Genomic DNA, 13,322 nt, shown 5'->3' on the forward strand with positions numbered 1-13,322 from the left:
GACTAAATTTGGTCTGACCACGCTACTCTGCAGGAGATGAATGCTTAACAAGTGGTGATTGACAGTACAATGAAAGCAGAGAGTGGGAGCCTGTCTGCCTGGGAGAAGGGGTGTTTCAGACAGTGAGAAGACAACATGGTGTGGGCAGTTTTCACTTGGGCAATGGGGTGGAAGAATCTTTGGCTAAAGGAAGGGGTGTCAACCAAAGGGAGGGAGTGTGTTAACCAGAAGAGTGGATGAAAGCTGGAGAGGATGGCGTAGGGAAGATATAGCAGAATGTGCATGATGGTGAAAACTGTATCATATTTTTCCTTGCACACTGTTCTAGAGTTACCATAAACACACATGTCTTTCTTACAGACATGTTCACATTGGAGGAATGGTAACAATAGAAATCTGCTTCAGTTCCACAAAGGGAATGCCTACAAATCAGGCTTCATGTAGGATAAGAGTTGACAGGAAGTAATAGCTGCCAGCTTGATGTCAATTACAAGGGGTCTATTTGTAAAAAAAATGCTTTCCAAATCTCTCAACATTTGTGCAAGTAAAAATTAATACCAATAATGTTTGTAATATTTGTGTTATGTGAAGGTACTTCATTGTCTTTTTCTGGGCAATATATCCCCATCACTGTGAGTTTTACAAAATGTATTCAATCGCCAATTAGATTTTGTGGGAATTTCAGAGACCTGGTTCAATATCTCTCATGATTGGCTGGCAACCATTCAGTGGTATTCCCTATATCGCAGTGGCAGGGAGGGTAAAAAAGGGGGAGGGGTATGCCTGTATATAAAAAATTATATATTGTGCCAGATGGCTGCCCACCATCTGGCACAGCCTCCCACCATCTGGCACATCTGCCGCCCACCATCTGACACATCTGCCGCCTGCCAACTGACACATTTACTGGCCGCCATCTGGCACATCTGCCCACCAACATGACAAAAAGATCGTACAGCGCAGAGGAGCTTCTCCAAATACTCCAGAGTATGTCGGACGAGAGTAGCGGGGAACTATCTCCGTCAGACTTGGATAGTGACGGAAGATAGAATCCTAACAAGGAGAATCAGGAGAAATGAGCAAGTGCAGACACCCACCAGCAGCGCAGCACTCCAGGGCATCCACCAGCAGGCATCCACCAGCAGTGCAGCACTCCAGGGCATCCACCAGCAGGCATCCACCAGCAGCGCAGAACTGCGGAATAGGCAGGCATCCACCAGCAGTTCTGCAACCTTCCTAGAGGATAGGCCAGATGCTAGCAATGGAGCATCCCATCAACGAGGCAGTGCCCATACTAGCCTCCCAGATGTTCTACTGTATCCAACATGGCTGCCCGATACGTCAGTAGAACCTGTAATTTCCCTTTTTACAGCCCAGTCAGGCCCTCAGATACAGATGGAAAATGTAACCCCACTTTATTATTTTCATTTATTTTTTACCAATTATCTCCTAACCTACATTGTGGAGCAATGTAATCTATACGCCAGATAACATATAGCCAACAATCCAAGTTCTTCATAAGCTCGTCCTTTTGTTCGGAAACCCCTCACCATGGAAGAATTAAAAATTTTCCTTGGCCTAACCCTCAACATGGGGCTGACAAAAAAAATGAACTCCATTCCTACTGGTCTACCCAACCTGACCACCACATGCTGGTCTATTTGTCATTGATGCCCAGAACCCATTATGAGATGATTACAGTACCTGACCGCGAGATTGTGTTTCCAGCGCAATCCCATCGCGCTGGTTCTAGGTGGAAAACTTTTTTCCTTTCGCGATGAGTGACAGGCAGTGCTGACAGGTGTCTGGTATGAATCATGAGGGGGAACGCCGCGCCAAATTTTAAATGAAAAAACCAGCGTGGGTTCCCCCCAGGGGCATACCAGGCCCTTAGGTCTGGTATGGATTTTAAGGGTCCCCCTAAAATCCATACCAGACCTAAGGATTTAAAATTTGGCACGGCGTTCCCCCTCATGATTCATACCAGATACCTGTCAGCACTGCCTGTTGCTCATTGCGAAAGGAAAAAAAAAGTTTTCCTTTCCCAATCAGCGAGCCAGCTTGGCGCTGGCTCCCGCGACGGGGCTCGCAGGTGTCACATATCACTGATAACAGCGGCGAGATTGACACAATATTGCAGTCACCTACTGTATGAGAGTTTTACACTTCAACAACAATGCCCAATGCCTCTCTCAAAATCATCCCAGTTAAGATAAATTATTCAAAATTCGGCCCCTAATCAATTTTTTTTTGTGCCAGCTTCAAGCAGATGTTTACCCCTGATATAAATATTTGTGAAGATGAATCCCTAGTACACTTCACTGGAAGACTTGGAATAAAGCAATACCTCCCCAGTAAAAGAGCCAGACGTGTGGTAAAATTTTATAAGGCGTGTGACAGGGCCATGGGTTACACATATGACTTTATCATTTATGAGGGAAAAGACAGACAGCTAAACCCCCCTGGATGCCCTACCTACATGGGAACAAGTGGCAAAATTGTCTGGCAGCTGAACAAACCATTGCTTGGGAAAGGTTACCACTTATACGTAGACAATTTCTACACTAATCTCCCACTTTTCCACCATTTGTACCAAAAGAACACTGTGGTCTGTGGGACAGCACGGACCAACCACAAAGGCTTCCCACAGAGATTGGTCGCCAAGAAATTGAAGCAGGGTGAAGTGGCCAGTATGGGGACTGAAGAGGTACTAGCGCTGAAGTGGAGAGATAAAAAAGAGATGTCTACATCCTTTCCACAATACATGATTACACCTTGGTGGAACTGCAAAGAAGAAAAGGCCCCATCCAGAAGCCAAAATGTGTGCATGAGTACAACCTATACATGGGGGGGTGGATATGAATGACCAGATGAAGCAGCCCTACTTGGCCACCAGGAGATCACTGTTTTGGTACAAGAAAGTAATTTATTTGATGCAACTAGCCCTGTTCAATATATATATTATTTTTTCTAAGAGCACCCAAATGTTCCCTAACCTATCTAAAATTCCAAGAAGACGTTGTCACAGCCCTTCTCTATCCCCATGGCCAAGTCCCTCAACTAATTCGCTCCGATTCATTAGCCAGACTCCACGAAAGGCACTTTCCCGAAATCCTCCCTCCTACCCAAACAGGTCACAAGCCCCCCAAAAAATGTTGTGTGTGTTCAAGTAGAGGAATTCACTGTGACTCCCGATACTACTGTCCCCAATGTCCCTCCCAGCCAGGCCTCTGTAGGGGCCTGAGGGGCTCCAGAAAAGGTTTTCCGAGTGGAAAAAAAATTTTCTCCGGGTTTTTCATTTTCTCAGATTAGGGTCTGGAGACTCAGAGGCTTCGTAGAGATTTGGGTGGGAAGAAGCCTCTATCCCTGTCCTCAGGTCTTACCAGACCAAGGCCCAATGTACAAAGTTCTGCCTGCTGCCACCTGAACTGGTCATGCCTTTGCCTGCCACATGAACTGGCCATGCCTTTGCCTGCCACCTGAACTCGCCATGCCTATGCCTGTTACCTGAACTGCCTGCTAAACCTTGGACTGTACTGAACTATGTTCATACTTTTCCATATCTGTCTGCTGCCTGGACAATTTCTGGACATTTCCTTTGGCTGTCTGGACAAATGCTTTGACTGCTTCCTGCCTGCTAAAATCACAGGTGAGCTTTTTTTTACCCTTTGCTCAGCAGAATGTATTTTGGGGTGTAATTCTTGGTGTGTACATGCTATGTGTTAGAAGCCTGGAGGTGCTACTTGCATGTTGGGCCTCTGTATGTGGCCAGGTAGTGGAAAAGTCTCACACATGGGGTATCGCCATACTCAGGATGAATAGCAGAATGTATTTTGGGGTGTCATTTTGGCTATGTACATGCTATATGTAAGAAAGATCTTCTAAATTGACAACTGAAAAAAATAGGTTTTCATTTTCTTTCCACATTTTCCAAAAACTTTTGGAAAGAAATGACATCTTCAAAATACTCATTATGCCTCATAGAATATACATTGGGGTGTTTTCTTTCCAAAATGGGGTCATTTTGTCGGTAATTCCATTGTCCTGATGCTCCAGGGCCTTCAAAAATGTGATAGGTACTCAGGAAATGAAATGTGTAATTTATGCCTTTAGAACACCTGATGGTGCTATATGGATGTTGGGCCCCTGTATGTGGCCAGGCTGTGGAAAAGTCTCACACATGGGGTATTGCCATACTCAGGACGAGTAGCAGAATGTATTTTGGGGTGCCATTTTTGTTATGTACATGTTATGTGTTAGACAGATCTTCTAAATTGACAACTTTGTGAGAAAAAAATAAGTTTTCATTTTCTTTCCACATTTTCCAAAAACTTTTGGAAAGAAATGACATATTCAAAATACTCATTATGCCTCATAGAATATACATTGGGGTGTTTTCTTTCCAAAATGGGGTCATTTTGTGGGTAATTCCATTGTCCTGGTGCTCCAGGGCCTTCAAAAATGTGATAGATACTCAGGAAATGAAATGTGTAATTTATGTCTTTAGAACACCTGATGGTGCTACATGGATGTTGGGCCTCTGTATGTGGCCAGGCTGTGGAAAGTTCTCACACATGGGGTATCGCCATACTCTTGACAAATAGCAGAATGTATCTTGGGGTGTAATTGCAGTTATGCCTGCACAGTGTGTGAGAAATAACTTGTAAATATGACAATTTAGTGAAGAAAAAAAAAATAAAATATATATATTTCTTAATTTTCCAAAGCATTGTGGGGAAAAAATTGCAACTTCAAAAAATTCACTATGCCTCTTACGAAATACCTCAGACTGTCTTCTTTCCAAAAAGGGGTCATTTGGGGGGTTATTATACTGTCCTGACATTTTAGGGCCTCAAGAAATGAGATCAGTGCATTAGGATTGATACATTTTCAATAATGCGTAGCATGGCTTGTAGACTCTATAACTTTCACACAAACCAATGATCATACACTTAGCAGGATTTTTTTTTACCAAAGACATGTAGTAGAATACATTTTGGCCTAAATTTTTGAAAAAATTAGATTTTTTTGGTTTCTTTTAAAAGAGAAAGTAGAAATTTTTTTTTTTAAAATATTCGCTCTTTTTTTGCTTATATCACAAAAAATAAAAAATGAAGTGGTGAATAAATATCACCAAAAGAAAGCTCTATTTGTGTGAACAACATGATAAAAATTTCATTTGAGTATAGTGTAGCATGACTGAGTAATTGTCATTCAAAGTGAGAGAGCACTGAAAGCTGAAAATTGGTCTGGGAAGGAAGGGGGTGAAAGTGCGCAGTTTTGAGGTGGTTAACATTTCCTTATCGGAAGCTAGTCTAAAGGTCATCACCAGATGGTACATGACCCCTTCCAAACTTTCCACTATATTCCCCTCGGTATCCCCCCTCTGCTTTTGAGGGTGTCAGATGAAGGGATCTATGATGCACATATGGTGGGACTGCCCCAAAATCAGAAGCTTCTGGAACAAGATTTTCCAAATAACATCCAAAGTTACAGGACTCATGATTCCCAAGTCCAGTCCCCTCGACAGCCCTCCTGAACTTTTTAATCCCCAAGATCCCAAAATTCTCTCAAAAACGAATCTCCTTTATTTTCCTAGGCACCAAACTCACCATAGCTAAAGCCTGGAAACGCCCCAAGGTCTCCATCTTAGCGGCCAAACGTAAAATAACATGGATCATGTCCCAAGAGAAGATGGTGAGCTCCATATTAGACACCTCTGCTCAGTTCAAGGAGACTTGGAAACCTTGGGCCAACTATGCGGGGGCAGGCAACTCCCCTGGCACGTTCAACCCTAAAGATCGACTTTGGGGTCCTGGCGGCTGACTGCTTATCCCCCTACTCTTCTCTTCCTCCTTTTCTCCCCCCTCATATGTCCCCCTATCCTCCCCCACCCCTACCTACACTATCTGGGTTCTGTCCCCCACACCAATGTTTTGTTTTGGACACACACGGTTATTCATTTAACCAGGAGGCATTACCCCCGCTATGCATCTCAGATCCGTGAGCGGTACATGCACACAGTGACTATTCCTGTTGATCACGGACCCTCCATGATCCCCCACAGTTATTGGGGAGCCTTCACGGGTGGGAGCCAGGAAGGAGGGGTTCACCCACTCCCATTCTGCACAGTTAGTTCCCATTTGGGATGCAGGAGGTGGATGGGATGGAGTTAAACCCCGGGACCCTCCAGGTCTCTGGTTTGTGAAGCGTCACTTTAGCAGGCTCCTCAATACCCAAGTTGTTAGCTCCATATCACAGGTTTTGTCTCACACTCATTCTCCTATGATAATATACTGCTGTCTATTATGTCCATACATCTGTGTGCTATTCTTACTTTATGAAAACCAATAAAAACCATTGAATGCAAAAAATACAATGCTGAGGGAACATCATCAGCATTCCAACTGTACAAAGAAGGCTATATGAAATGTAAGGGTGTAATCAGGGTGGATAAGCTAAAACACGAAAGGCACATAGTGGAGGAGAGTAAGAAAAATACCAAGAAATTCAGTACATAAAGTACATAAATAGTAAAAGAGGAAGGACAGATCATATTGGCATCATAAAGAATGTTGAAGGGATTCTGGGTACAAAGGATGGTGAGATGTCAAAGGTTTTGAATGTATTCTTCTCCTCAGTCTTCATGAGGGAAATGGGAGGCTTCTAACCAAAACTGCAATGTTTATCCTCATGTCATGTCACAGGAAGCCCCACCATGGTTAAAATATAATCAGAAACAGACTTGAAAAACTTAACATAAATAAGTCACTGGGACCAGATGGCTTGCACCCGAGGGTCCTTAAGGAACTCAGTCAAGTAGTTGCCAGACCATTGTTCTTAATTTTTACAGTCTTCTGACTGGTATGGTACCAGCTGATTGGAGAAAAGCCAATGTAGCACCAATCTTTAAAAAAGGACCAAGATATATCCCTGGGAACTACAGACCAGTTAGCCTAACATCAATAGTATGCAAGCTCTTTGAAGGGATGATAAGGGACTATATACAAGATTTTAGTAATGAAAATGGTATCATTAGCAGTAATCAGCATGGACTCATGAAAAATCGTTCTTGCCAAACAAATCAACTAACCTTCTGTAAAGAGGTGAGCTGCCATCTAGATGAAGGAAGGCCAGTAGACGTAGTGTATCTGGATTTTGCAAAGGCATTTGATACAGTTCCCCACAAACATTTACTATACAAGCCAAGGTCTGTCGGCATGGACCAAAGGGTGAGTGTCAGTACTAGGATCCCTTTAGGATCCAGCACAGCTCACCTGACACAGCCTTTGCCTGGGAAACAACAGTGATTGGCCAGCTCACCTTTATATCACTTGTATCAGCATTCAATCAGTGCTCGTGTTAGTTTACCTTGTGTTTGATCCAGCTGATATCTGCTCTGTGTATTTCGTGTATGACCCGGCTCATTTGACCCTGTTTGCTTGCTTCTGATTCGGTACCGTTTGGACTCTGATCTTCCTGTGTATGACCCAGCTTGCCTAGACTACGCTTTGCCTGATTCTACTGTAGTACCTTCATCTGCAGCGGTGAACTACAAGCTCCAGACAACATCTATCCTCATCTGCAGCGGTGAACTACAAGGTCCAGCAAACATCTACCTTCATCTACAGTGGTGAACTACAAGTCCCAGCTGACCTGCTCTGCTCAGACCTGCTCATGGTATGTGCTCTTGTTCTTTGAACTCTTTGCATAATCAGAACACCTGAACTGTTACCTATTATATGCTCCTAGTCTGACATTAACATGAGCCATACATAATAAGGGAAACCTATCATGGATCCTGAGCAGGCTCAGTTGTTTGCACAGGAACTTTGCTGCTTATCCCATCAAGTTCAGGAAATGGCCACAGAGTTTACCAAGGTGCAATCTCCTTCTACTACCACCGCTACAAAAACTCCATCTGAACCAAAAAATTCCTTTGCCTGCCGGTTTTCTGGTGACCTTAAAGGGTTTTGCAACTTTAAAAAAAAACGCTGCAAATTATATTTCAAGTTAAGGCCATCCTCGTCTGGCCCTGAAACTCAGAGGGTTCAAATCATTATCTCTCTACTACAGGGTGACCCCCAGGCTTGGGCCTTTAACCAGGAGCCAAACCATCCAGCCTTGCTAACAGTAGATGCCTTCTTTGAAGACCTAGGGTTGCTATATGATGATCCAGATCGTTCTGCTACTGCAGAATCAACCCTGCGTAACTTAAAGCAAGGTAATGAAAAGTATTGCTCAGAGTTTCGCAGGTGGGCCCCGGAATCTGGCTGGAATGATGCAGCTCTCCGCAGCCAGTTTAGAATGGGCCTTTCAGATGCAATTAAGGATGCTCTGGTCAACTTCTCCTACCCAGCCTCACTGGAGGAGGCTATGAGTCTAGCCATTAGAATTGACCGCTGCCAGCGAGAGAGGAGACGAGAACAAACTACAGCTGTGGCAAACTATATACCTCCCTTGCCACCTGACTATTCCACCTCCAGTGCCAAATCTGAGGAAGAACCTATGCAGTTAAGCTCCACCCGGTTATCTGCCCAGGAACACACGCGCCGGCGTAACATGGGACTCTGTTTGTATTGTGGCCTCAAGGGTAATATGCTCCGTTCGTGCCCTACACGTCCGGGAAACTCCAGGACCTAGGTAATTGCGGGGAGGTTACCTTAGGTCTGCTCTCATCTCCCCATGGGGACAATCGTATTCTTTTACCCGCTGTCATTCACTTTGGGACAGGGGCTTATGAACTGCTGGCCTTGGTAGATTCTGGAACCGCTGAGAATTTTATTGATAAGACTCTGATTACCTCTTTGTCCCTGGAAACTCATGCTCTAGATTACCCAGTCTGCCTGATTTCCGTGGATAATCGGCCTCTCTCACAAGATCTAGTGCTCCAATCCACCAACCCTTTCCAGTTACAATTGGGGGCTTTGCATTGGGAGAAGATTTCATTTCTTGTCATTGACTCTCCATCCACTCCTTTAATCCTAGACCTTCCTTGGCTTCAGAAGCACAATCCTGTAATTGACTGGCGAACAGGAAATATTCTGGCTTGGTCCAACCAGTGTAAAAAGAACTGCATCCAGCACCCTGTTCGACTTGCTACCTGTCAAGTGGGAATGGAACAGATTCCACTTTGTTATAAGGACTTTTGGGATGTTTTCTAAAGGGATTGCTGACACTTTACCTCCTCATCGCAGTTATGATTGTCCCATTGACCTCTTGCCCGACACTACACCTCCTCGAGGGAGAGTCTTGCCTTGCAAGAATACATCCAGGAAAACCTAGCTAAGGGTTTCATCCATCCCTCCACTTCTCCCGCAGGAGCAGGATGCTTCTTTGTTCCAAAGAAGGATGGGGGACTGAGACTTTGTGTTGATTACAGAGGTCTAAATAAAATAACTGTTCCCAATTGGTATCCTCTTCCTCTCATCACAGAATTGTTCTCTCAAATCCAGGGAGCCAAAATCTTCTCCAAACTGGACTTAAGGGGACCCTAAAATCTGGTGGGCATCCGTGCAGGCGACGAGTGGAAGACAGCCTTTAACACCAAGGATGGTCATTACGAATGTCTTGTCATGCCTTTCGGTCTCAGAAATGCACCAGCTGTCTTTCAGAACTTTATAAATGACATTTTCTGTGACATGTTGGGTCGCTTCATGCTTGTATATTTAGACGATATTTTGATATATTCTCCCAATCTTGAAACACATCAGAAGCATGTCTGCTCAGTATTGGCCCGATTAAAGACTCACTCCTTTTTGTAAAGCCTGAAAAATGTTCATTTCATGTTAAACAAGTACCTTTCCTAGGCTACCTAATTTCTGACACAGGCCTCACCATGGATCCAGCCAAGATTCAAGCCATTTTAGACTGGACACCACCTTCAGACCTGAAGGCAGTCCAGCGCTTCCTGGGTTTTGCAAATTTCTATCAAAAATTCATTAAGAACTTTGCCACCATTGCACATCCCATCATCTCTCTCACCAGGAAGACTCCGACTACCTTTAAATGCACTACTGAAGCCCAGGCAGCCTTCACTCAGTTAAAGAAAGCCTTTACCTCTGCATCAATCCTACACCATCCTGTTCCTGAGCTAACTTTTATTGTGGAGGTAGATGCATCTGAAGTAGGGGTGGGGGCTCTTTTGTCACAAAAGGATCCTGTAAATGCTGCCATCCACCCCTGTGCCTTCTTGTCTCGTAAATATTCCCCAACAGAGCGCAATTATGATATAGGCAACAGAGAACTTCTAGCCATAAAGCTCGCTTTGGAGGAATGGAGACATTGGCTGGAGGGAGCTCGCTATCCATTCATAGTTCTGACTGACCACAAAAACCTTGAATACATCCGTTCTGCTAAAAGACTGAACTCACGTCAAGCCAGGTGGTCATTGTTCTTCTCCAGATTTGACTTCACAATTTCATATTTACCAGGGCCAAAAAACATTAAGGCTGACGCCTTGTCTCGCAGCTTTTTATCAGAGTCTCCTCCTCCGCTTCCTCCACAACCCATTATCTCTGAGGATAAGATTTTGGCTTTCACCCAGACTGACAACTCTGAGGCCTTGTTACCTGCACAGGCTGAAGCCCCTCCCTCCACTCCCTCTGGTATACTTTTTGTGCCCCTGGCTCTTCGTTTGCAGGTATTGCAGCAGGTACATGCATCAAAACCTGCAGCACATCTGGGGTTTAGACAAACTTTTGAGATTATCTCTCGCAACCTCTGGTGGCCATCGATTAGGCAGGATGTGTTAGCCTTCATCCAGGTCTGTGAAGTTTGTGCCAGAAGCAAGAGCAGTACCTCTAATCCGCCCGGTCTCCTACATCCTCTACCAATACCTACCTGTCCCTGGACCCATTTATCTATGGACTTTATCACTGACTTGCTTCCGTCCCAGGGATGTTCCACGATCTGGGTGGTGGTAGACAGGCTCAGTAAAATGGCCCACTTTGTTTCCCTTCCGAAACTTCCATCTGCTAAAGAACTGGCATCTTTATTCATTAAACATGTTTTCAGGCTCCATGGGGCACCAATTAACATTGTCTCAGACCGTGGCTCTCAGTTTATAGCCCAGTTTTGGAAGGCCCTTTGCTCTCAGCTGGAGATTAAGTTATCATATTCTTCAGCATATCATCCTGAGACAAACAGCCAAACAGAAAGGACTAATCAGACTCTAGAGAAGATGGTACATTGTCTGATGGCCAAAGATGAGGTGGAGTGGGTCAACGTCCTGCCATGGGCAGAGTTTGCCTTTAATAATTGTGCCAGCACATCTACAGGGACCTATCCTTTCTTCTGTGTTTACGGGTTGCATCCTCGAGTGTGCTCCTTTGATCTTCCACCCTCTGATGTGCCAGATGCCAACACCACAATTGAACATTTCTCCAAAATCTGGTCCGATGTTAATCGTGCTATTTCTCGCTCTGTGCAGGCTTTTAAGAAAGTGGCTGAAAAGAGATGCTCAAAGGCACCAGGATATAAAGTTGGTGACAAAGTGTGGCTATCATCTAGGAATCTGTCCCTGCATGTTCCATGTAAAAAACTTGGCCCAAAATTCATCGGGCCCTATGAAATTTCAGAGATTGTTAATCCTGTATCCTATAGATTAAAACTCCCCCCATCCATGTGCATTCCAAATGTCTTTAATGTTTCATTGTTGAAACCTGTTCAGTCCAGCCTACAAGTAAATGAACCAGAACCTGTGGATGTGTTGGACAGTCAGGAATATGAAGTGGCATTTATTCTTGATTCCAGACGAGTGCGCAATTCCTTACAATATCTCGTTCATTGGAAAGGTTTCGGCCCAGAGGATCGATCTTGGGTCCCAGCTCGTGATCTGCATGCTGACCGACTTAAGAAGTTCCATCTTCGTTATCCTAGTAAGCCGGGGGGTGCAGGAGCAACCCCTTGAGAAGGGGGGGTACTGTCAGTACTAGGATCCCTTTAGGACCCAGTACAGCTCACCTGACACAGTCTTTGCCTGGGAAACAACAGTGATTGGCCAGCTCACCTTTAAATCACTTGTATCAGCATTCAATCAGTGCTCGTGTTAGAGTTTACCTTGTGTTTGATCCAGCTGATATCTGCTCTGTGTATTTTGTGTATGACCCGGCTCGTTTGACCCTATTTGCTTGCTTCTGATTCGCTACCGTTTGGACTCTGACCTTCCTGTGTATGACCCAGCTTGCCTAGACTACGCTTTGCCTGATTCTACTGTAGTACCTTCATCTGCAGCAGTGAACTACAAGCACCAGACATCTATCCTCACCTGCAGCGGTGAACTACAAGCTCCAGACAACATCTATCCTCATCTGCATCGGTGAACTACAAGGTCCAGCAAACAACTACCTTCATCTACAGCGGTGAACTACAAGTCCCAGCTGACCTGCTCTGCTCAGACCTGCTCATGGTATGTGCTCTTGTTCTTTGAACTCTTTGCATAATCAGAACACCTGAATTGTTACCTGTTATATGCTCCTAGTCTGACAGTGAGTACCTGGATTGAAAACTAAAATATACAAAAAAACAGCGCTGGCAACTATCCCAATATAAATGTGAATATAAATATAGCTAAAAGTGTCGCTATATATATGTGACCAAATAAATTGCATTAGGTGAAGAAAACATATGTGATATAATAAATATTGTTACTGTTTAAAAACAGAAACCATAGGCACTCAAAAAAATTATTCATAAATGTATATACCTCAACATATAACCATAGGCAATCAGAAGATGTTGTTGGTATATCTAACTCAATAGTTTATAATAAACAAATCAATATAAATAAATGTTCAAGTGAACTCAGGGTGAGTATAAATGTTCATTCAGGAAAAGACACAATCAGCAATGATAGCAGACCTCCAACTGCTCCTCCAAACGATTGCACAAAGTCACCCGAAAGAGCTGCAGTGAACAGATTGGAATGAAGCCTGGACTGCCGACACTAAGATACAGCCTTGGGAGGCGCGGGCGTCATACTCCACCCAAAAAACAGAAAAAAGGTATGGTGTAATACTGTGGGGTAAAGATCAATTGCGCATAATGGCGCTACTCACAAAATGAAGATGCAAGACAGGCCTTCAGAGTTGGTCAGTGATCGCCGCTAGATCAGCGTGCGCTCCACTGACTGCAGGAAACAGCGTCACTGGTTTTCAGACGTGAGCCGGATATTGCATCGATGCATTTCGCCCCTCCTCCAGGGCATCATCAAAGACATGTACCTGTCTTGCATCTTCATTTTGTGAGTAGTGCCATTATGCACAATTGATCTTTACCCCACAATATTACACCATACCTTTTTTCTGTTTTTTGGGTGGAGT

This window comes from Aquarana catesbeiana, linkage group LG01 (genome assembly GCF_042186555.1).
Source record: "Aquarana catesbeiana isolate 2022-GZ linkage group LG01, ASM4218655v1, whole genome shotgun sequence".
Taxonomy (NCBI): Eukaryota; Metazoa; Chordata; class Amphibia; order Anura; family Ranidae; genus Aquarana; species Aquarana catesbeiana.